Here is a 22772-nt window from a genome sequence, read left to right as displayed (position 1 = left end):
ACTCAATCCCCATGTCTATCTAGATCATCAATAAAGATGTTAAAAAGGACTAGCCCCAACACTGAGCCCTGGGGAACACCATTGGTGACTGGCTGCCAACTGCATGTAACTCCATTCCCCACCACTCTCTGGGCCATCCAGACAGTTTTTAACCCACAGTGCACCCATCCAAGCCATTTCTCCAGGAGAATGCTGTGGGAAATGGTGTCAAAGGCTTTACTAAAGTATCAGTGTGATGGAAGAGATGTTAAAGCTTCCATTGCTGCTGGTTATGCAGTCCTGGTTTCTACAATGTCCAAAAAGATTCATTATTCTGTAAACATGAGTTTACAAGATCAAAAGCCTAAAATATCTGAGTTTACAGGTCGACAGATATCAAAGAGAAAACAACTTTCATTATCAAGATAATACATCAGTCACAAAGACCTATAAAATTACTTTCTACTGCCCTTGAGACAAATCCTCCACACATAAAAGGGTAGGTCATCTCCACACCATTAATTTTTTTAGTCCATTATCTTGAAAATGTGCACAGATTTATAGAAAACACCATGTGGTCTGAGGTTTGTGGCAGACATTCACATGTAGATCAATGGGAATACAAGTGTGAAACATTCTTCAGTGTGCCACTGGCCAGTCTTGAAATCATTACAACCTGCAGCCTGGAAGTGAATCCCTAGCAAGTGAATAACTTAAAATCCCTTTTTATTAATCCTTTGAGCTGATCATGCCCTTTCCTCTCTTGGATATGAATGAAAAAATTAATTTTCCAGAATGCTTTAAACAACATCTAAGTATTTTGCATACACAGGCAAAATGTGCAAAACCATTAAAGCAAGAACAGAGAAGTCCAGAAGAATGTGAGCTATTTAAACTTAGGCAGTTTACTAGAGAAAAAGACCCTTGCTATAGTTTGTTCTATGCTCCTGGTGAACTCTACAAGAATACCAAGCCGTTTCATTCTGGAGAGTGATCAATATAGGACAAAGTTCATACAAACTTTTGTTCAGTTGATTAGGATCATGGAATTGTCTAGGCTGGAAAAGACCACTAAAATTGTAGTGTCCAATCATTAACCCAGTATCACCATGTTCACCATAAAATGTTGTCCCCAAGTGCCACATCCACATGCCTTTTGAATACTTCCAGGGACAGATATTCCACCATTTCCCTGGGCAGCCTGTTCCAATGCCTGACACAGGATTAACAACAGGCTATTGAGTTAAGGGAAGAAAATGGCAGGAACTGCTGCTCATATGGTGTCATAAGAAAGATGCTTCAATTTTGATCTGAATTGCTGACAGCTCTGAAAAAGTTCATGTGGCTGGTTCCAAAGCTGAAGACTACAGAGACATTACTGGAAGTGTGCCAGGAACTTAATCTGCTCTCCCTTGCTTTCCAGCAACTAAATTGCTTTAAAGGAGAACCTAAAAATACATCAAATGGTTCCTGATAAATAATTTTCCACATACACCATTTCTGTACTTGTTATACGGTTGTTATGAGAGTGAAATGATCTACCAGCCACTCTCTCTCTGCTGAGGTGCCCAGCACATAATGACTGTGTTTGAGAGTCTGGGATTTGAATGTCAGTACATCCAAAGCAGAGGAAACCCATAGAACTTCATAGCTCTGACTGGGATGTGGGAAAGCTTCCTGGTTTAAAAAAAAGTAATAATAATAAAAAAGCCTGTGAAAACTGGTAACTTCACATTTATGCCTGGTGTTATATGATCCTTCCTCCCTTTGAGGTACAGAGGATACCTTGTTCTACCTTCAGAAAACATCCGGCTCAGTGGAAGGAGGATGTTTGTTCTGTTCTTCTGAAGAAGTTGGAAGCAGAGCCCAGTCTGGGGCCCCTGATGAAAGGCTTCATGATGCCACACTCCCTTGAGGAGATTTTGAAGGAACCTAATTTGCTGTGAGATACAAATGAAACCGTTTACAACGAACAGGCTTTTTCCTTTTATGTGTAATGCAATACTCCTTTTAAGCTGGTGAATTCCTGTCATCCAGTTTTGCTGAGGCACACACGGACTTGTTGTGCATATCTAGTTATAATGCTAAAAATATTGACAGTCCCAATTAGCATGGCTGCGTTATTTGCAATTACAAATGACCACAATTCTCAAATCTGGTGGGCAAAATTTAGGTTTTAGCAAGATGTTTCTCAGGTGAGAATCTAGGAAGAGATTTTTAAGCCTGATGTCATTCTTTGTTTCTTCATGATAACTGCAGAAGATTTAAAAAGAGTTTGTCTGCTTTATATTTATACTGGAAAAGAGATTGGAGAACTTGCGTAAGTCTTACATAAAGTAAACAAAAAATGGGTTTTAACCCATTTTTAAAGCATTTTGTCCACCATTTAAGGTAGAATTTTCATTTATTTCTGTTGTTGCTACACATTAACTCCAATTTCTGACACATATCCTGAAGAAAACCATATCTGTTCAAGATCCCATGCCGTATGTTCATTTTGCTGAAACTGCTGAAAAATTTTCTGCTGCAAAAAGGAGAAAGCTGATGTTCACATTTTTAAAAGATAAAAACAATCAAACAAATTCCAAACAAAAATATTGTGATGCCTCTAAAAATACACAAGTTAAACCATCTCTGTCTCAGATGCCAGGTTTCTGTACTGTTATAATCATGACAGTTTATCTTTCTACACTGCACCACTGTGAGAAGATCAGTGGTGCTGTGTGTGTATCAAATTCCTCCAAAACTGCAATCTTGTCTTCTTTATCTAACAACCAGACAGCTGAGGCCATGCTTGGCTGCTGTTGACATCAGTGATTCTGCTGAAGGAACTAAATAAACAGTTAAATGCCCAAAAGTGCTCACACATGGCAAAACATCCCAACAGTCAGAGCTACTTCAGCTTTGCCACAGCAGAAACAGGGTCAGAAACTTGTCCCATATCATTCTCATCCTGCTAATGATGAGTTCACTGAAGATGGCAGCTTCTGACTCTAAATGAAGAATAGAAATAAAACAGATATCTAGACTCCCAAGGATTTTTTTCAGACTGTGTTTGGTTTGTAGGGATGGTTCTTGTATCTATACTCCACTCTGGTGAGACCACACCTGGAGTACTGTGTCCAACCCTGGAGTCATCAGTGGTGGAAAGGCATGGACCTGTTGGAGCAGGTCAAGAGAAGGGCCACAAAAGTGATCAGAGGGCTGAAGTACATCTCCTGTGAAGAAAGGCTGAGAGAAGAGGTTTTTCAGCCTGGAGAAGACAAGGCTTCAAAAAGACCTTATTACAGCCTTTGGGCTTACATGAAAGCTTGAGAGAGACCTTTGACAAGGGCATGTAGTGCAGCACAAGAGGAAATGGAGTTTCTGAAGTAGAGCAGGTTTAGATTAGATATTAGGAAGAAATAATTTACTGTGAGAGTGGTGAGACACTGGCACAGAGAAGTGGTAGATTCCCTATCCCTAGAAACTTTCAAGGGCAGGCTGGATGGGGCTGGAAGCTGGAAGGAAGGAAGGAAGGGCAAGGAGATGTCCCTGCTCATGGCAGGGAGGTTGGAATGAGATGATCTTCAAAGGTCCCTTCTCACCCATTCTATGATTCTATTCTTCTAAACCTGATCAGCAGGTGCCAAACTCACTGCCTAGAAAAGTCAAACTGTTGCCATGCTCCGCCAGTACAGCCTGCTCCTGTAAAGCCACTTTGACGCAATCTTGTATCTACTGCACAGCTAAAAAGGCTTAAGAACATTTTTATCAACCAAAATCCTTGTTTGTGAAGTAGAAAATGAAGTGAACCAGATTGTTTTGGTTCCAGACCCAGTGGGTACAGCTGTTATTTGATCTTGGCATGTACTTTGCAAACCTGGCTGTGTCAAAATGGTGACTTTTTTATTTATTTGCAAAGAGCCCTTTTGAATATATCCACTGCTTTATTTGTGTGTAATTTCACAGTGTTGAAATACCTTAGTTTTTAATCCTTCTGTCACTGCAGCATGGGAAACTAAAGAAAGCTAGTTTCGCTCCTGGCATATTAAGCAGGAACAGTCCACATCTGGGTCTGACTTCTTTTGATGACATTCAAGAAATTCCATTGCTTGAGGAGTTCTGCAAGGAAGACAAAAGTCAACATTTCACAACGCCTTGGTCTGGATGTCTTGGACCAGGGGACCTAGTCAAAAATAGTGCCTTAGATATATACAACATACTCAGAGCCCTTGAGCTCCACTGAATTTTGGACTGATAGGGGTGTCACAGGTGCATCTCCTCTAAAAATCTCAAGCCCAAAATCAACTACAGCCCGTTTGGCCCCAAAAATAGTATAAATCAAAGCAAACTCAGAGTGGCATCAGTTCTGCTGCTCACTACTACATCAATACAACCTTAGAAGCAAATTTCAAATTTGCCTTTAAAAGAGTATTTATAAAGAGCTTAATCTCATTCAAGTGGTGTAAGAATATCCTGATAATAGCCTCTGTACATTCTACAGGATAAAAACACCTGATTAAATACCTTACATAAGCATGCTCTTAGCTTTGTGGTTTATCCATTGCAGTGCTGAAAGAAATGCTATGCAAAAATTCACTTTAAATATTTCATTAACCTTCTTACCTCTGACCCAGAACCATGATACATGCTGAGAAACTAACAAAGTATTTTACATAGCAAATGTATGTCTCTGTACCAGTAATTTCTGAGCAGAGAATAAATAAATGTTGATTTTCCAGCTGTACCGGCTGAGGAAATTATAGACCCTCCTCAGTAAAACACTTAGCATCTTGTTAATTTGAATAGCTCTGAAGGAAAGCTTTAAGCAGAATAAATGACCCTTTCCCTTAACAAGAAGTAAGGGGCAGCAAATGAAAAAATTTGCATATGGAAAATACTTACTATTCACCAGCACTAAATGTTTCCTGTTCAAACTGGCAACAGAGAAGAATCTAATTCTCTAGAATGTTTTATTGAGGAGCTAGAAAGTTAATGGAAGAGGGAAGATACTACTCATGTTTACCTCAGGAAATAAGCTAAAGTCAGCATTGATAATTCTGCTGAAGTGCTCCCAATTTCCATATTAAAGAAGTTCTTCTTTGTTTGCTTTAATCCACATCTAAATAAAACAGGTCTGATGAGGCATTAGGATTAATGCTGCTAGATTCTAATAATTCAAACAAATTTGCAAGGTCTTTTAAAACATGCATAATAACTATAAGGTCAAAGAATAACTTAGCCAAGTTTTTAAAGTCTCCATGATTTTTGTTACTGCCCATTTACCTTGTGACAACTGAAAAAGGTTCAATTTCACAGAAGAGGACCACAGCTTTTTCAGAAACTGACTTTCTGAGATATTTTGTGGAGGCCACTCAGATATTAGAGATGTTAGTGCATTCAAGTAATCTGTATCTTTGGAAAATCTTAGCCGCAAGGGAACTGGCTTCTCAGCAATGTTGCAAGCTGTATGAGATAACTAGCTTGGCTTTAATTTTCTGGCTAGCTCATAATCCACCCCCTTCTGAAAACAAGCTATGAAAACACAGTCTGCTTGAATTATTGCAAGAGGCTGCACCATTGGGGAAGCAGAAAAATCTTATATTCCCCTCACTGCATGACAAAATCTAACTGATAATGCTCAGATGTCCTTTTTAAGCTAAGAGAAGCTGACTCACCATTTTGGCAGCCACCCAGAATGTGTATTTTGTGTCCTAAGTTGGGGGGAAAAAAGCTATAGAGGCAAATGATTTTGCAGGAAGACTGACACACACACAAAAAAAAAGCAGTTGGAGTATTTTTAACAGAAGCAAATGTTTCACACTGTTTTACCTTCAAAGGCCTGGCTGTGGCTCTTGTTTAGTTTCTTTTGTACTTGGCTAGATCCCAATGTATGATTTGCAGAATATAATCTGCTTTTACTGTGCCTATGGATTTTTTGATAGCTCAGGATTAGCATCCACTGAAAAAAGCATTTTGGAGATCTCAAGGCAGCATATTCAACTGCACTCACCAAAATCTTTTAACAAGATCAATAGCAGTGTGTGGGTTATATGACCCAGGGAACAGCTCATCTTGGGCACCTCACCAGTCATTAGCAGTCACTGGAAAAGCCATAGGATTCCAACAGTGACTGCAGGTAGATATCAAATTTAATTGCAGCCAGAATTGTTTCAGGTTGGTGGGCTTTTGTTTAAACAGATCTGTAAATGGCATAACACTGGCCCATTACAGATACATAGCTGTTTCACATGGAGCACTGCATGTAAAAAATATCATAAATGAAACCTTGTCACTCTATAACTGAAAGGAGGTTGTAGTGAGGTGAGGACCAGTCCCTTCTCCCAGGTAGCGAGAGGAGGAAATGGCCTCAAGTTGGCCCAGGGGAGGTTTAGACTGGATATTAGGATTTTTTTTTTTTTTTTTTTAATTGAAAGGGCTAAAAAGACATGTAGATGTGGCACTTGTGGATGTGGTTTAGTGTTGGGCTTGGTAGTTCTGGGTTAATGGGTGGACTCATTGATTTTTCCCACCCTAGTGACTCTATGATTCTGTAAAAGTAAATTCTCTTTCTCTCAGCCGCTCAAGTTCCCGCCACAGTGCATGTTGGCTGCCCTATTCCAGCGATGCACAGCAGCCACAAATCCATTGGGATGACCAATGTGACATGAACAGCAAGCACAAGGCAGCAAGAATGTTCTGTCTGAAAGCCTGACTCAGAAAAAGAGGACATATAGGCATGTATAAGGGATGTGAAGAGAGTCTGTACCTTGGTTTAAGAGCTATGCATTTAAACATGTAGAGAAAGCTTCTCTGCATATTTACATGCAGAGTTGTCTAAGGAGTTGGAAATTCCACCATCACTACATCATTGGTGTTCCATCTGTGTCAGCAGAAGCATCCCACTGCACTGGACAGACAGTATGGCCTTGGTGGGGAGAGAGGTGGAAAAGAATGAAGCTGTGAATGGAGTGCAGAGACAAAGAAAATATCTTCATGTCATACACACCTCTGATTTTTATTCTAGCATTGTCATTATCCCCTTCCTGCATTCCACCAAACCTTCATATTTTTGTGCTCTCAGCAAGGGAACTGTTCTACACTGACTATCCAGCCTAAATCCCAAAAGGCCTGACAGTTCCCCAAAGCCTGTCTACAGTTTCTGTGTGACACCGAACAGACAAACTCTTTAGGCACTGTCCCTTACAGTGCAAGACCATGGACCATGAACTGAAGTTAGGAGAGGCCAGGTGTGAAACAAACAACAGGAGATGGCTCTTCATTTAATGGTTTGGCCACTGTCTCTTCTGTCCCTGTGTCTTAGGGATGAGGATTAGTCCAACTCTGAAACACCATCAAAGCACTCCCTCAGAAACTAAGAAGGGATGGAAAAAGAGAGAAGGCAGACAAAAGGAGAAGCCAAAGGACTGGAGGGAACAGAAAAGAAAGGGCTGAAAAGAAAGAAAGACATGGCAACAAACAATTAAAAAATTAAAAGTAAGGAACTGCAGAGGGACAAAGAGCAAAGGACTCCCAACACTTCCAGCACTCTGGTGAGCTGCTGGAACAGCAGTGCTGTTCTGTCCAGGGGCAGAAGGACAAATGAAAAGAAACCTCACAAATCTGGGGATGAGTGAAGCTCAATTCTGTTAAGACAACTGACTGGCTTGGCCAAGGCCAGAAGGAGGTAGGTGACAAGGTCCCACACTGTGGTGGAGCCTCAGTTGAGACAAAGGTAAATAAAAACGTGAGGGGGAAAGTGCAGCTGCAGGAAGAAATTCTGTAGGAGCAAAAAGAGGGAACACAAACTGATAAGCCTTATCTAAATGTGTGATAGCCCTCATCTTGCAGAAAAAGCATAATTCTGCTTATGAGCTGCTCTATGAATGTATTTCTGTAATGGAACCTTGGAATAATAAAATAATTTGTGTTGGAAGGGACCTTTGAAGAGCCTCTAGTCCAAACCCCTGTCATGGGCAGGGACATCTCCCATTTGACCAGGTTGCTAAAAGCCCTGTCCAACCTGGCCTTGAATGCTGCCAGAGATGGGGCATCCACAACCTCTCTGGACAACCTGTTCCAGTGCCTCACCACACTTACTACAAAAAAATGCACTGCCTGAGTGGGATTTTTCCACTTTTTGTCCACAGTGATCAGAGACATTAGATAAGGATATAAACTGAAAGATTGGACACCAGGCTAAATACAGTGAAGAAAACAGGAAGAGAGGAAGAAATATCATCCTCAGGACAGAACATTTGGGCTAATGACTCTCCTGGATATATGGAGTGAAGGCACAAAGCTTCGTGAATGATGACTGGACTCTCTTTGCGTCTGTTTTCAACAGAGCTTGATACTGTTACCATTACAGTTCTGAGACAGCTGAGAAGTCAGGGATCATGGCTGGGATCAGGGCTGTCTGTGGTGTATATGCCAGCAGGTTGTATTTCTCAAGTCTGAACACAAGAAACAAGGAGAGACAGTGAACAGACAGCAGCACTTTGAAAGAAAATGGTAGGTTAAGGAAGGAGCACCTATCTATCTTGTCATTGACATTTAGAAGACATCTATCACCCTGTTTTCTAAATCCCAAACAAATTTACAGAATTACAGAGTTCAGAGGAGCCATGTATTTCTCTCTGCTCTTCTGGAATGACAGAGGTAGGTCAACTGAGTCTTAAATAGATAATGTATAGAGGCATCTACTTCCTTTTCCAGAATTTAGAGCCATTACTGAGACAGTCAGCTGGATGGAGGAAGACTAGTTTGTGGCATAAATTAAAGTGCAAGAACACAGACTTTCTGCCATGTACCAGTCAGACACTTTTTCAGTTGTTTTTTTAAGTACAGGAGCTCTTCATCTAATATAGAATTCATCATTCTCTTGGGGAATCCTATCCAGATTCCACAAGGAATGCATTGTCCTAAGTGGGTGGGGACAATACCTCTCTATCACTCAGACATTCCCACTAGGATATAAGTTAGAGGCCTTGTTTTGGCCCCCACAATACTTGGATAGCATATCTTATTCACTGGGAGTTAGAGTCTTTGCAAATGCATTCCAAATTCTGCTTGATTTAATCAGTGCAATTTTCTCTTTCCTAATGGACTGGCCTTTCCCTCTGCAAGCCAGGGACAATTCAGCTGCAGCAAGAGCAGGGAGGGCTCACTGGTATCACAGCAAACCTTCCACCATCCTGCTTTTCATGGTCTTTGCTCCCAGTTCCTTAACAGCAGCCCCTCCTCTCAAGGCCACTTCAGTTCAGTGAACTTGATGCCCTGTCACTTTTCACAGCCTCCTCACTGTTCTTGTAAATACAGGCTCCTTATAAACTCTCTGTCTCTGCAGTGACAAACTGCAGCCTTCAACTCAGACTGATGGAAAATTTATATCATCACAAAGCTCCATCTTACCTCTTTTTGTCATCTCCAGGACCTCCCAGAGACCTGATCTCCAAAGGCTGTGGCAAAACTGTTTTTAAAAAGACTTCAAGGAATGGGAGGAGCTTGTCCCAGACCAGTCCCCACATCTTGACTTTCCACCCCCACTTTCAGCTAGAATTTAATAAATTTGGCTCTTTTCCAAGAAAAGAAAAAAAGAAAAGAAAAACAAAGAGAATATTGCCTTAAATCTCCGTGTCTTGCTTTCATTGTCAGTAAAGGAAGGGTAATAAAACACATTTGCATGGCTCTGAGGGGGGTTGTGAGGGATAAATTAGTCTGTAAGGTATTTGTAATTGCTCAAAATGCTATAACGAAAAGTGTGAACATCATGTAAAGAAGGGATCACCTTTAGAGCCCAAGTGATGTTGAGCTGAAGCCTTACAGCAAGAATCATTTGAAGAATAAGAGCACTGTGTACTGAGCTCACTTTTAATGCTGATGAGAACACTGTATTGAGAAAAGTGGGGGAAAGCCACCACCTGTGAGATGTGCCATCCACATTGGTCTAAAGTTCTTCCTTAATTTGGAAGGAAAATAACTAATTGTGGAGGTGCAAGCAGTGCCTACCTGACATGACTTTTGAGATATAAGCAGGTATCAGGGAACCTGTTCTACTACTATTAAACAACACAAACTGTGCACTGGGTCTATGACCAGATGTGAAAGAGTCTGTGGGATTATGCAAAAGACATTAAAAGAGGCACTATCAGCAGCCCAGATCTTAAAACAACATGACTCATATTTCATTACCATGAAATTTGCTTAAAAATATCACCATTTCCCATAGGTAGCAATTATGGATAGGGGCTCCCCTTCCTTCTAACTTCTGAGCCCTGAATTCAGAAGTCCTTTCTTCGCAAACCTGAACAATAGAAACCTTCCAAAGAAATACACAAAAGTTGAATTTCTCACATAACCACTAACTTCCAGAAGCTGGGCGTTAATGTAAAATGCAAAGAATTATAAAGGTTAACAACAGAGCTATCAGCTTGGCAAACCATCCTCTGTTCTTGGCAAAGGCTTCCTACGGTGGCAAGTTTGAACTCTGCTCTGTCTGTGTCTCACAAGGCACAGAAAGGGACAGGCTGAGGGAAGGGCACCCGTCACAAGATGATCCCTCATGTGCAGAAAGGACTACTGCTAAGGTATAAAGACTGCATCGACTTGTACTGTTTTGCTGAGCAAGTGACTTCAGAAATGGGTATGGCTTCTATCTGTCCTCACATTTTTGAGTCATTAGACCGCAAGGCTGCGAATCAGTTGCTTTTGTGCTACATGAAGAGCAATATTTACAGCACCCAGAAATAGACTGAGGAGGGAGACACCCCATCAGTATGAAAGACAAAGAGCTTAGCCACTTCCATAATTATGGTTTTAAGTACGTGCAGTCACATCTGGAGAGTAAAGCAGGATATGTATTCTCCTCCCCCTTCCTCCTTCTTTCCATGTGAAAGGTATGGCATTATGATGTACTGTCCAAGGGCTAAGGTCATGTTTGCTTTGATCTGATAACAAATTGTATAATAATAGCTGGTTGGCATTCAAGGAAAAACCTGCTTGTTTTAACTCATGGTTTATCAGCAGAAGTGAAAACAAGGACTACTTCTTTTCAGGGAAACACCAAATGAAGGACAGTGTGCAGGAGAAAATTTCCAGACAACTGGTCCACTGTGCAGACAAAACTTAATAAACTCCAGCTTTAATACAGCTTCCAGCTACCTCTCAGACAGGAAATTCTGATAGTTGTGAGGTAGCATGGGCTTGAATCCCAGCAAGAGCCAGTATCTCTTCTTACTTCTGCTCCACGTTTGCTTCTCAATGGCTTACTAGTTTCTAGAGGGAAACTGAAGAGCTTAAACTCACTTAAAATAAATTCCAAGGCATATCAGCTTTAGCAAGCTTCTTTATGGAGATAAGAGTGTTTACTCTTTAGCTTTATGGGGGTATTTGAGATGCTATTACAACTGCAGTACTTTGACCATGTAAATGCTACGCTGTCATAATATTCTCCCCTTCGCTCTGTTATGTCTAAAACAGGACTTTGAGATTTATAGGTGTCTCACTCATCCTTCTTTCCTGGGTGTCAAAGACACTAGGAAATCATGCTCGTCTGTGACAACGGCTTGTGAGTCAATATTAAATACAGCTGAGGGTTTGACTCCTTGTTATTACATCACTAGGCGAACAGGTAATGTAGCTAGAAGCCATAGATCAAAGATACATAATATATCACCTGCTCTTTGGGTACCAAGGTCACTCACAGAATCATCTTCTTGGAAAAGCTGGCCCTCTGACACTGTTGAGTATATTTCAGAGCCAATGTTATGAACAAACCATTATTTCCTCTTTCAGATGCAGATTTTACTGCAAATAAATATGCTTTGAATAGTGTCATCTTCAGAATTGTAACTCATATTTTACTGCTTGGAAAAAAATGTTATTTTCAGCATTAATAACTTAACTAAGTCAAAGTGTTCATTTATGTTTTGACTACAAACTCTCTCTAATGCCAGTACAGAACTCCTATGCAACGTCTTGGATATGGTCAGAAATTCTGATACATAAAAAAATTCAATGAAAATCTTGCTTATGAATCCTGGCTTTTAAATATTTCAAGTCTTTCTCACTGTTTGAAATTTCCTAAAGCCTTAAATCTAGAATATTCTCTTTCTTCCTGAGCAGAAGTCCTGCTGCCTTTCTTAGTCATTTTGAAAGGATGAATTCTCACAATTTCATTTAAGAATGGAGGAAAAAGCAGTGTAGTATTCTGTTTTGCATTTGTGAAATACGTAAGTGAGATGTTCAGCCACTGGGGAGGGAGAGCTGGCAGATAAATTGCAGTGGAAATTCAGTAACTGTGTTTCTCTTTTAAAATAGGCTTGCTATCGTTTCAAAAGACATTATTTATAGAACACCACATGTAGTAAGAGTTTAACAGGCAAGGCAGACAGAAGATATCAGTCCCAAATCAGGTTCAATATTCAGTCACTGGACACTAAAGACCCACAGTTTTCACATCCCTAAACTCCCACTCTTGCCTGAACATTCCCACCTCTCATTGCCTTTACTCTGCTGACAGACTTTGGAGCCACATCACAAACTGGAACAGGGAACTCTGATCCAACTGAAAAAGTAACACTGCAAAAAAGGCCAGATAAACATCAGCCATACTTTTCAGTCAGGTAAGTTCCCTGGTCAGATTAATCACCCAGCAGCACTGCAAAGTGCTGCAAGAACAAGGGTGGTGCAGGAGGAAGGGGTGGCCATAGTGGGAGAAGAAGAAGAGGCTCACAGTGTCTGTTTAAGCAATGCAAACAGCATGATTATTAAACTGGTCCTCTGGTGCCTTCACCCCAATGGTTTGAAGGGCAGGCTTCACTTTGGATATGGTGAGTCACTCCCGTCGCTAAATGGCACTATTCACAGCAAAGAAAACCTAAGATAGTCCCCTGTTCTTGCGATTTTTGTGGGAGCCTGGAGTCATGTTAGCCACGTGAGAACATCAGCATCCCTTTGGAAAGGTCAGTTTAACTTGAATATCTCCTGACTGTGGAGGTAAAAGGCATGAAAGTCACATTGTAACAGCTGAAAATGTTGAAAACAAAGAGAAGAATCTGAGTCTCATAACTGCAAAAATGTAATGGCTCCATATCCCTTGTTATGCCAAATGATATGATAATGCTCAGGTATCTTCTTTAAGCAACCTAAGGAAAGCTGCCTTACCATTTTGGGATCATAGCTAGATATTCCCATGCTCCACATGATCAGTGAAACTGTTTAATTACATAGAGTTGCTTCAACATGATGCTGTGCAAACTTGACTTACAATCATCAAAGCTTGTTCTGTTCCCGTGCTACAGCAAATGCCCTTGCTGCCTCTTAGTACTCAGAGAAGTGTCAGCACAGCTCTAAGGCAGAGCATGTGACTCCTGATACTTGCGTCCTGCATGGAATCAAAGTTCTGTCAAAAGCCCTTGTACTCATGGGAAATCTTCAAAATTAACATTTATATAACGACTCCTTCGCAAGCCAAACATATGTTTACATTCCTCCAGTCTGTTTTTTTAAGAGACAGTGCTGGCCAGATGTTTTTTTGCAAGAGCACTGGAATTAGGTCTTTGTTTTCAGCTCTGCTTCATCTGCCCATGCAATGTCTCTAAGTCTCTAAGGGGACAAATGCTCCCACACGTCCCTTTGTTTACCAAAGGACATGGATGTATTCTGCTTTTCTTGAGAGTATGTATCAGGGAGAAGTGACAGAGAGCCTGTGGAGTGACTGAGTCATCCTACCTCCCCCACCAAAGGAGTATGAGTTTGGTGTAGAAAAAAGATCTGAGGATCTTTGAGGAACTATGCCCAAAAATTGTGTCTCACCTAAAGAGGTCACAGCTCTTTGGAGTGTGCTGCAAAGTGAATCAGTGGCCCTGACTTGAGGAAAAGCAAGATTTCTGCCTCACCCTCTAATCTGCAGGGCCTTTCTTGTCTTTGTGTTTATTGTCTGTAAAATGGATGAGCCATTAAAATCCTCACCCATCGTGACAATAGAATACATCTCACAGACATATGAAAGATGGAAGCTGATAAAAGAGTAAGGTCCAGTCCAACTGGCTTTTGAGTAACTCCTCATTGCAAGTTCCCCTTCAGACTGGCTCACAGCCCCAGGACTATCTAACTTAATTTTGGTCAGAACCCCTGTTTTGGGAACTGTTGCCTAAAGGTGATTTCTGAAGGCAAGTTTTTTAACAGGCAAACCATCCATGGGAATGGATGGTTTCCAAGGGAAACTCAATCCTCTGAAAGGATGAGCTGTACTTTCTAGGAAACAAAATGATCTGGACTAGAGAAACACCAAGGGATGTAGCAATTCAGAAAAGTTCTGCTGGTAGCTGTTTCTTCCAAAACCATGAAATGTTATATCTGGGAATAAGGCAGTCTTCATCACAAAATTCCTGAAGAAAAAAAATTCTAAACACAGAAAATACCACTAAAAGGAAATTTGGTACCTGTCTGCACACAGCCCTCTCACACAGGGGCCAGTGTTACTCCCAAGTTGAGCTGGGCTGTCTACAGAAAATTGAATGGGGAGAGCAGCTGCCACAAGAACTAATTTAGTTAATATCCCTCTCACCTTACTACCAGGAATTTGAACTGCACTTTAAAACAGTAAAGCTTTGCAGGGAGGGTAGCAATGTCCTTCCTCAAGAAATTTCTCTGGATTCAGTCCTCACTGCCTCAGTGAAACTGAAAAATCAGCTTTATCTTGCTGTAACAGGACTGTTTCAAAAGCCATATCTGATTTCATCATTGGTTTTCTATTTGGGTTTTTCATAAGTTTTCCATGAGAGTTTCTTTGCTTAAGGATGCACATCTGAGAATGACAGAATTCTCCTCTAAAATTTCTACTAGAAAGTATCTGCTCAGTAAGACGCTGAAGTTCCATCATACACAGGCAGGCACTACATTTAGTGTAGATTTTTTAAGCACATGTTTACTTCGTTGATTTTTGTTTCTGTTTAATAAAGAATTTTCCCCATCATAATATTATACCTCTAACCTAATCGAAACTCTTTTAATGCAAATGGGTACATAGAAATTAAAAAGTGGTGGGTTTCAACATCTTGACCATGGAAAATTTTCACTCCAGTTGAAATACCTTGAGATTTCATTTGCCATAAAAGACTGGGTTCCCAAATGAACAGAACTGTTCATAAGGGATGATGTTAATCTCTATCAGTAAGAACACCAGAGTTTGGCCAAAGGACCTCACTCATTTCTTCCAGTAAGTAGTTTTCTTCAGAATTTTCATGTCACTGATAATAATTTTCTCTAGATTTTGTTTCTTTCAGTAACCCACAACTTTAAAATTGTGCTCTTGTGTTCTGTTAAAATATGTGTGCTAATCTTTGGTAAACCACCATATTTGATTTAATTGAATATGTTTTGGTAACATTTTAAGTTAGCATAGTTAGTTCTTGTGCCAAGTATTACATTTTTTCATTCCTCACAAAATCAGGACAAACTGTACATCTCCTGCTGTGTCCGAAGCTGATTTGGCTAACTTTCAGCTATGCTAATTAAAGAATTCAGCAATTCTATTTTTATCTGATTTTAAAATAATACAGATACACTGCTGGCAATTTTGCTTGTTTTGATGCAAAATTACTTTAATGCAAAAAAAGTTCAGTTGTTCATTTTATGCTATTCATTTTCACATCCATGCACAGATACCTGCTATAATGCTAAGAGCTGTCAATGAATTACAAAGATTTATCAAATCCATTTCCGGGTTAAGGTTTAAGAATGTAGATTTGGACAAACTTCACTAAACAGAATATCATGCAACAGAGGAAGAAGTAAAAAGAAAGAGAATACAAATGAGAAGGTTCAAAGGTCTTTCTTGAGCCAAACTGGCTGCAATATCAAAAAGTTCTGTTTTGAAAAGAATGTTTCTAATGCTTTTCAAAACTTGGGTTAGCTATTTAAAAAAACTATTTACTAAATAAAGTTTATTAGCAATAATCACTTCAGCCAATATACTGTAAAATATTGCAATGATTGCTATAATGTTCTAGGAGTAAAAGGGTTTTGTTAATTTGAAAATAAAAGGATTAAGATCAGGCAGGCACTAAATTTCCAGCACCAACTCCCTACTCTTCACCTATACAATTTATTTCTATTCTGCATTAATATTGCTGGCCATACTCATAGCTTAGAGGGACAAAACTTATTCTGTTTGAAGTCAGTGGGCATTTTGCCATAGATTCAATAGGAACAGAATTTGGCATCTGCAAGTATACTGCCATGTGATGAAATATGGACCTGCAAAGTATTTGATTTGTGGTTTTACCTGCCCACATTACTGTTTTCTTTACAACTCTTCTTAGTAAAATATTCTTTTAGGAATCTGATCTTTCAGGTCAACAAGATGTTGCACAAACTACATATCTTCTCCTCTTTCCTCCAACTGTGTTATTTAATCTGAATACGTTCAATGCATCTGATATCCATTTTTGCTCTTTATCATTCACTGGTTTTTTGGTTGTGAGGGTTAAAAAACACAGGTGCCTAGAATCATCAACATCATGCTTTTGTAGTTCTTCCTAGGTTTCAGCTGCTATTGCAATGCTCAAAGTCTTTAGTAATGCACAGGCTCTCTTGAAGAATATTAGAAGTGAATACCAACACATGCAGGGCTACTGTTTGACTGGAGAATATCCCAGTGCAATTTGAGAGACTGTAATACTTTCTTTTGGATCATCAGTCCTTCTTTACTCCTCTGGTAGCAAGCACTGCCAACATGTCTGGACTTCCATTGAAAAGGGATGCTGTATGAAAGGCAAAGGCAGGCTTAACTGATTACTGAAAGCACATGGAAGTGGTACAAAGAGAAGAACCGGGAAGGTGAACACATCAAAAACACAGATCCTCTACTACCCTTTATTCCTGCCTTCAGAAAAAAAGTGACCAGTAAAAACTGTGGTGATTTTGTGATCCATAGAAAGTGAGTTTGTTGGCCTGCAGCCAGTTGCCAGTGAAGAGATCCACATCAAACAGCTTTCAACACAGTGGGTGACTTATGATCTGAAGTCAAAGAAGTTTGTTGCCAGATTCACTTGTAGCTTTAAACCGATACAGATTTATTGGGAGGTTACCAAGGAAATTTTACCCTTCTTGTAGCCCGTCTCCCACTCCACTGGTGTAGTGCTAGCAATTCCCTTGTTCCCAGAGGGGATATCATCTCATCCCTTCTCTGGCACCTCAACACTAGCCACAAGCAGTGGGGAGTTGTAGAGAAAGCACAGCCTGAGTCAGGACTGTGAGTATGCATTCTTCTGCATTTGGCCCTCCACTATAGGATCTCCTCAAGGCCATTGAGCTGTCAGAAAGATGGGTGCCCAACAAAGAGTTGTGAAGGGAGCGCAATGTCCCTGATATTAACATCTGGCCTGCATCTGTCCCTGGTTTCAGACAAGAAGACAAGGAAAACATAATCCAGTCACTTCTAGACAAGGCTTGTGGCTGAAGCATGCCATCAAGACACTGTGCCACTACTACTAAGAAAATATTACTTTTTGAGTTCTAAGTAACAAAACTAGGAAGCACAGGATGACAAGAAGGTGAGAACATTCATTCTGGTATTACTGACAATTCTTTGCTTCTCAGATCCTGAAAAATAAAGCAATTTTAAATTGCCATTAACTTCTTTTTTTATGCATTTCCTCAATTTTACTAAACAGAAAGCACTTTCATTTATGTAGTTGTGTGTACTGGAATGAATTAGGACAAATCCTCTATGGATTTTAAGATTTAGAATAGCTTACACACCATCAGAATGTTAGGAGGCATTTAGTTAATGCTCTTTTCAGTGCAGTAGTTTGATTTAATCAGCATGAAGTCTTGCCCACATGTAAGTGCAGTCACTGACCCCTAAAGCACAGAGCCAAACACTGATAGCCTGACTCACTCCAGTGGGCAAGACTCAGATCTCACATAAAGACCAGAGAGTGGAACTACCCATACAGAGCTTGAAATCAGCCCATTGGCATAAATGGATTTATTTGCTTGAGGAAGAAAACTAGGATTTACTTTTACTGCACAGACCTGATAATGAGAATACTTTTCACATGTGGGTTTTCTTCTGGGTGAGAAGTCCCATTCAAGTCAGCATTGGCAGGCCCCAGCTATTTACTCTTTATAGTTGGCATTGCCAGCGTCAACATTTTTGTTTCAGCTCCACATCAAAATTCATGTGGGTGTAAAGCTTTCCCAGACACAGAGCATGAACACATGATCCTTAACATTAATGAGGGAATTGATTAAGCTGTGCTGCACATATATGTGTTCAAGAGTGTGAGCATAAGTACCAATTTTAGCTTGGCAGCAGTGGCTGTTCCATTGATACCCTGCCTATTTGTTTGCTTATATCTTTCCTTAAAAATATTCCTTTGGGCTGGAGTGTGTTCTGCTTGCTTTTGGCTCAAAGGTGACTGAAGGAAATGAGGGACTGCTTCCAAGTTACAGGAACCCAAAAGGAATGCAGTTCCTCCTGTACTTGTCCTGCTAGCTTGGTGCTTGTGAACTGGCAGGGGAGTGAAATGAATGACAGTGCCCTCTCAGAGGTGCCCAGAGAAGGATTCTTATCAAATGTTGTCTCCTGCCAAGCCTCACAAACCCTGCCAGCCTGCAATGATGGGGAGAAGCATTTGGCAGCAAGGCCCTAGGTTTTCAACATCAAACTAGGAAGAAGGGATGAAGTGTCACTAGCAGGGACGGGGCCACTTTTTTTCCTGTATGATAGATGGTCCACAGAAATTTTGGGGAAGTGTATAGGTGCACTTACCATTGCTGGTGAGGCTGTGTTGTAAGGTTTGCTTTTCCTTTTTCAGTATCTGAGTGAGTTACTGTGAGAGTGCCCACTGCCAAGAAAGGATGTGTAAAAAACCACAGTAGGAAAGAGCAGCAGCAGGAGTGCATTAGGAATGTTTGCTGATGGGCAGTACATGGCAGGTGGAGAGGACAGTAAGCCTCTTGCTCTTCAGAGGTGTCAGTGTTTGACACATCCACTGGGAAGTGTGAACAAAATGTAAGTAAGCTTGTTTCCTTTCTCTCTCACACTCAAAGACATTTACTATGTGCATTTGTCAGCCAGGTAGGAATTCTGCTTATAGCATTGACACAATCAATCTTGCAGTGTGCAAGTTTCATGTCAGGACAAGGAGAGACAAGTGTTAGAACACACAAGAGGATTCAGAAGCATCATATTTGTTGTCCACATCTACTTAGATATTCTCATGAGGCCTGGGAGCTCCTACACAGATATCCTGCTCCTAAGTGAATAAAATTAGTTCTGATTGCTCCCCTCCTGTGTAATGGTACTGACTCACTTTTGTCCCTTCCTACGTGCTTTTCTCGTGTCAAAATTACATTAGCTTTTGGAGAGCTGCTTTCTTTATTGACAAAGTCAGCTTCTTTTCAGGGAACACACTGCAAAGGACATTGACTACTAGATAACTGGAGCTGCATGAGAAGGTGACACAAGCTGCAGAGCTTAGAATACTGTGTATGAGGAAGGAAGTTGGACATTTGCCTTACGGAGAGGCACAAAAGAGGAAATGTAAAAGGAACAAAAGAAACTTGAAAGCTGTCACTATTTCCAGAAAGAGGGAAGAGAATTGGGAAAGAGATCTCTGATTCACTATGGACTTGAGGAAGTTGTCTTTGCAAGGAGTGAGTTGGAATAGATGTGAGGATAGTGTGGAGCTTGAAGAAACACAGGTGATATACAAGGAATGCAGAGCAAGAACTGAATGTCCCTGTTTCAGCATGAAAATTCTGGATAGACTCAGGGTGAGTAATTGGATGGATAAGGGTAATGTATTTGAAACAGGAATGAACATGAAATAATGATCATTAGGAAAAGGAGCTGGATACAAGTGAAGCAAAAGGAAAACCTGTGAACAAGCACATTTGGAGTAGTGAAGAGGTATATCACTTTAAAAAGTATCCTAACTACACTGTGCTTCATGACTATTTTGAAATATTCCAGATTGCAGTGATCAGTGATCTTGTTGCCTCATTTCCTCCTAGCCAAATAATGTGGACACCTTGCCTACCTCTGATGGCTTTTGGTCTTGTTGGCAGCATGAATGAGTAACAAGAACCATACTCCTGGACTACTTCATTTCATTGTGCCACTAACAAATGCTATTTTATCCATAATTTTTCTTTGTTCTAGTTCAATTTTCTTTCTCTTCTTAGAGGCATTGCTGGAAAAAGTTCATTATTATCCATAAAATTATTTAAGTTGCTATGGTGATGCAAATTATATTGAATTCTTACTATAGTCACAGAAAACCAACATTGGGTAAATCTTTGCCGAACTCTTTGAACATGGTTTTGAAATTAATACACTGGAGTTAAACTGGCACAGTTCTACTAGGCTGGGCAAAATTAGGCTACTCAAAAAGTGCATCACTAACTGTAGATTTCTGCATATGGTCAGGGAGTGGCCTGGTTCTAGCTGTGCAGCTGCTCTGGAGTTCTCTGTTGCTAGAGGTGCACAAGAAATGGACTGTATAGTGGCCACAGACATGGACAAATGTCATAGAGAGCTACATTTGGGGAGCTGGTGTTTTCTATCTCCTGCAGTCTATTCTACATCTTAATCTCTACTCAAATGGATGCTGAATTCCTGGAGCTGACATCAAAACCACCTTCCCTGAAAAGCTGGGGAAAATACTATAACCCTTAAGAGCAAATGAAACCACAGAGATCCTTTAAATGGGTCATGTGAAACATCTGGATTGTAACTTATTTCCAGATAATCTATACAACACTGATAGGGCATTTTCCAAACTTACATAGGTGGCTTTGCTGCCTTTGCTTTTCCACCCCATTGCCTCCTTGCCCCATCACACTTACCATTTCCCTTCAATTGTTCTAATGCCCAGCCCTATTTAAAACTTATTCTCTCTCTTCAACTTCTCTCTACTAGACCCCTTAGCTTCCCAAATTATGGTTGATAGGGTTTTTTTTGTTGCTGTTAGCAGATATGGCCTCAAATCCTTGGTAATGAGCCTGCAACAGTTTATCAGCATATGTTCAGCTTTGTTCCTCACTAGTTTTCTGGCTCAGATGGGCTGATTTCTAATAGACCTGAAATTCAGCCAAAACACCTGGCTTAGATCTGAAGCTAATTAATAGTGTCCCCCCAAGCCATGGCTCTCCTAATAGTGCTTCCATGAAGCAAGGAGGAAGAGCATGGATGACAGCAGCACTGGGAACACCAAATCACCCTGGTGGACTGCAGGCATTACAGTGTGACAGGCACCTCACTGAGTGGAAATGACATTGTTGAAGAAAATGATATACATAATAAATTACAGAGGTCATGCTAAGGCTAGGTTTTCAGTACTATGCAATGCACATGGGAAGACAAAGATCTGTTAGCTTGTTTGCCCTTCCAGGATAGCTGAATACCTTCTAAATACTGTCAATTTTGGAGAGCTTGTGAATGCGTGATACAGCATTTTCACAAGAGCTAGATCCAGATTCTGGAAGAACTTCTCACAAGAGAAATGAATGTTGTTTAGGTTTGCTGCCTCACTAAACATAGGACTCCTATCTCTGGAGTAGTTTCTCTTTAGATATGTACTCCTTCCTCCTTTCATTCTCAAGCACACCCAGGCACACAAACAAAAACAAATAAGCTAATCAAACTTGTTTTCTTCAGGTTGGAAAGGAAAAGAGATAATATTTTGATTTCAATTTCCAAATCTTTGGGAGGTGCTCAGATATTATCTATCATAGTGCTTCAATCTTCTTGCTGTAATGGCATCAAGTATCTCCCAAGCAATTAAAAAGCAACAAATAATTATCAAAATACATTTTGCCATCAGTTCTCTCATCCATTTCTGCTTATGTACAAGCAGAATTTTTAACTGTAGAGTAAAACTGTGAGCTTTCTGTGAACAAGAAGAGCTGTAAAAAAGGCAAAATTTATTTTTAGTTTTGGACTTTTAAGATCGAGGTCACTTTTTGTTCCCTTAGGAATGAGATATTTTGTCCAAATCTGGTTTCAGTAACTCCTAGAGTCACAAGCTTCCTCTGTTTGGATAGTTTCACTGCTCCTGGAGAAAGTGACAGGCATCATCTAAGAAGAACTGATGGAGCCTAATTTACTCAGGCCAATTCCGTGGAATTTCTCCAGATAGCAGCTTGACATGGGGTGTTGAAATCCAGACCCAACTGAAGTTAGCATAAAAAATACCAATGTGTGTTGTTGTATCAGTAGCCTATAGCAGCCCCTGTGCTTCTATAGTGTGAAGCTTTATGCTAAAGCTGTCTTATGCCAGAGTCTGCTGCTGTATACATCAGTGATTTATCTCCCCAGCATGGATATTTGGGAGTCCTAGAGCAGGTTAGGAGGAGCCAAGAAGTACAAATACAGCAATATCCTCAAAGAGCTTGGCATTATAAAGAAAGCAAGTTCTACATCTTGCTAGCCTTCCTTACAAACACACACACACACAAGTGGCATTATTTGGGTTCAACTTTCACCAGATATTCTTCCTCTGACACCAATTTCCTTACACATTATAAACAGATAATCCTACTTTCACATCCTGTCAGGCAGACAGAGCTGAGTATCATTTGTATACTGCTTCTCTTTAAGTTGCCCAATAAATATTTCAGTGGCTTCATGGATGGGGGACACTTCCAACACGGCTCCTCAGGAGGCACTTCTGGGAGAGGAAGAACTTTGTCTGCTGGAATCCTGTGGTTTTGCTGTGTTGTTCACTGCTGTGTGTTTGGGGAGGAGGAGAACAGCCCTGTTGCAAGGGGCAGTGGAAGGTGCAGATAGCTGG

At 40.4% G+C, this 22772-nt stretch overlaps 3 long non-coding RNA genes across 3 annotated transcripts; 1 reads left to right on the top strand and 2 right to left on the bottom strand.

Annotated features, from left to right (window-relative positions):
* Positions 1-3033: 3033 nt before the first annotated feature.
* Positions 3034-11433, bottom strand: LOC137469161 (uncharacterized). The gene is made up of 3 exons (XR_010996378.1): positions 11269-11433; positions 3942-4083; positions 3034-3210 (listed from the first exon to the last, which is right to left on the bottom strand). It is a non-coding gene; the product is annotated as an uncharacterized lncRNA (long non-coding RNA).
* Positions 11277-17389, top strand: LOC137469160 (uncharacterized). The gene is made up of 3 exons (XR_010996377.1): positions 11277-11593; positions 12485-12587; positions 16500-17389. It is a non-coding gene; the product is annotated as an uncharacterized lncRNA (long non-coding RNA).
* LOC137469162 (uncharacterized) lies at positions 12634-13899 on the bottom strand. The gene is made up of 3 exons (XR_010996379.1): positions 13780-13899; positions 13232-13348; positions 12634-12952 (listed from the first exon to the last, which is right to left on the bottom strand). It is a non-coding gene; the product is annotated as an uncharacterized lncRNA (long non-coding RNA).
* Positions 17390-22772: the final 5383 nt, after the last annotated feature.

The sequence above is a fragment of the Anomalospiza imberbis genome, chromosome 2 (genome assembly GCF_031753505.1).
Source record: "Anomalospiza imberbis isolate Cuckoo-Finch-1a 21T00152 chromosome 2, ASM3175350v1, whole genome shotgun sequence".
Lineage (NCBI taxonomy): Eukaryota > Metazoa > Chordata > Aves > Passeriformes > Viduidae > Anomalospiza > Anomalospiza imberbis.
Note: the sequence above shows the minus strand (reverse complement) of the source record. Positions and strands in the feature narration are given on the sequence as shown.